Source organism: Rosa rugosa, chromosome 7 (assembly GCF_958449725.1).
Source record: "Rosa rugosa chromosome 7, drRosRugo1.1, whole genome shotgun sequence".
Taxonomy (NCBI): domain Eukaryota; kingdom Viridiplantae; phylum Streptophyta; class Magnoliopsida; order Rosales; family Rosaceae; genus Rosa; species Rosa rugosa.
Genome location: NC_084826.1, coordinates 24,054,468 through 24,057,568, shown reverse-complemented (window position 1 = coordinate 24,057,568; position 3,101 = coordinate 24,054,468).

Below are 3,101 nucleotides of genomic sequence, written 5' to 3'. Positions count from 1 at the left end.
CTGATCAAGTTACACCATGCCAAATCAGTAGGGACACAAGCTAGAGATATCTTTTAACTCATGTACCGAACGACATGCAAGACGCCTTTAGTACTCAAAACAATATCAAATGAAGCCAAAAGCATATAATGTAAATGAGATGGATTATGAGACACTATTATTCAAGTAAATAACAGTCAAACATTTACAAGCTTTTAATAATAGGACTGTTGTCCAGTTCATCAAAACTAGTCAATGACGTACAGATTGAAGTATATACAACAAGTTCTCCAACCTTAAAAAGAAGAGGAAAATAAACGGTACGAACACTGAACCAGAATTTGTCAGAGCCAAAATTCAGAAATCAAATGACAGATTTCAGAAGCCACAAACCAATTGATTTAGAATAGATGGGGGAAAAACTAGACAAATTGCATAAAATTGTAGAAAGGAAGAGAAACTACTGGCCTTATAACAGCAGAGCGTTAGGAATTACCACCAAACATCTACAAGGCCTCACATCTCTAGCGAATCACTCAAAAAGAACTCTAAGAACTTCAGAACACTCATCTTTGAATGGCAAAATTACAGACTTAAAATATACCTTAAAGACCCACTATTGATTATCCAAGCATGACTCTTAAACTTCTAATTCAATGACTCATAGACTCTAATTAAATGACACTTCGACCAATTCCTCTAGACCCTGGTAGGCACCTCTTTGGAAAATGCTGCAACATTTATTGTTATTCCAGCTGTGTTAATCAAGCAAAATTCCAACTAGGGTCTGCTGTACCATGATCCCAACAAATCAATTACTGGGCTACCCTTGCAACCTCTTCTTAGTCTGCTTATGAACTTCGAAGTGGACCTGGTTGCTATCACCCATCCTCAAATATCTTGTGGAAAGTTCCCATGAAACATAGGGGTGAACACATAACCTCATCACCCAGTAGGAGCTTCAAACCGTAGGAGCTTATTTATAGATACAACCACAAGCATGTGGCACTTTCAAACCGATGAAACATGCTCAATCATTACTACCAACTACCCCAGATGTCAAACATCAAACATTGATCATATGCCCCTGGAATTCACAAATCTAGTTCACCATTTTGTTTTGAATCACAACCACAAATCATGCATCTTACCGTGCAACAATGTATGTATACATAGTTACGTACATACATATAAAAAGTAAAATAAAAATATACCTGAAGTCCCCCTACCAAGACTCCCCAAAAATATAATTGCTCAAGCACCACAACCAAAGTGGAGGTCCAACTCCCATAAACCAGAAAAGTTAAATTTATTTCCCAAGTACGCAAGTACCCTAATCTAGGAAGCTCTTTTTGATACTTGTAGTACTCAACTTGAAGGAGTTCTAGAGTTCTAGCTAGTGCATGCTAATCCTTAGAATAAGCTTATATCTAACTTGGAAATTTCTGGATCTCTGCACATGTGCAAATTAACAAAAATATGGCTAGAAAACATTGTTACAAACCTGTCAAATTGGTTTTATAAATAAACACTTTATGGTTGAAGAAGAAGACATATCAAATTGGTTTTATAAAAGGTTCACCAAATTTAAGTTTTTGTCCAATTCACTATGAAACTTTCAAGAACTGAAGAAGACATAACAAACATAAGATATCCAAATTTCATGTGGAATTCAGAAAGTGTGCAAAAAGACAAACCAAAACTCAATATAGAGCTTGGTTGATCAGAACTTCAGCACCAATGAAGTGTTTGGAATGCACCATACTGACTGTTTTCAATAACTTTAAACCCAAATCTCCAGATTAAATTAGAAGTGTAAGACTATCATTCTCCAACGTCTCAACTGATTCAGACCATTCAAATAAAACTGCAAAGCAGGCAATGCTGCAGAACTTCTGCACTGCAGCATAGCTTCACTTTAAAGTTCGTTTGAACTGTTTTTGATGAAGCAAAGTTAGAAACGATCATTGAAAAGAACAATATTATATAAGGTCCCAGAAAATAAGATTACATAAAAGCAACAACCCATCGAGTATCCACATAACATCCCTCTGTTTCAGCTTTAACACTTAACTTACAGTCTTTCAATAAGGTTATTACCGTTAAACCAACTGCTTGAATATCTTCACACAAGCTTACTAAATCAAAGACACAAGAGTACAGAGATTATAAATTGATGAGTGATGAGTGAACATCTTGTAGTTGATTCAGAATAACTTCAAAAGTAATAATGGAACTTGGACAATAGATTAACTTACCAAAACCACTGGGATCTTCTCGACTTAACTAGACCAACAAGAGAGAAGTCTTGATGATTCATAAACAGGAAAAACAATGAAAAGAGCTCAATTGGGTACTTAGATTGAGAAATTTGACATTTGGGAAGTGTGGTTTTCTAGTAAGAGGGCTAAAAACTTTGAGATGCATGCAGCTTGTAAGTAGGGGGACATAGACAAGTGGAGGGAAGCTCTTGACACATAGCGCATGGCTTTTGCCAGGTGTGGATTGTGTAGAAATCTATAATGAAATAATATAATGTTGGTTTCTTCCTCTTTGGTGTGTTAAAAATGGTAACCCAAATCTAGAAAAACCTGTGCAAATAGAGATTGGTTTCGGAGTAATAGTAGCAGTGTTGAGTCTGTGACCAAAGATCAGTATATCCTACATTAATCTCCAACTGAGAATTATTGACAGCTAACAAACCAAAGATCATGATATCAAAATCAAACCAATGATCTCTCACCATTTCCTTCTTCATCGTTAGCCCTCTACAAAGCTGCTTCTTACTCGTGCGTTAACTATTTCACCGATTACGAAGACGTCCCCAACAACAACTATGTGCATCCAAAGCCTTCTCGATTGTAAAAATTTCAATGTGTATAACCACCATCCATATCTGAGAGGCGCAAGTTGTTTTCAGAGCGTTGTATCCGTCGATGTGGTAACATATGTTGTTTTCAGAGGAGGAAGACTGAAGGAGAGGGAAAATCCGCAGGAGACAGCTGGGAATTGGGGATCGGGAAAGATTTTGTATTTGTGTTTTAGGTTTTTTATCTTTTATTCTTTATATTTCTGCCATGTGGCAATTTTGCCTCTAAGAGCAAGTTCATCCGTTGAGGTTA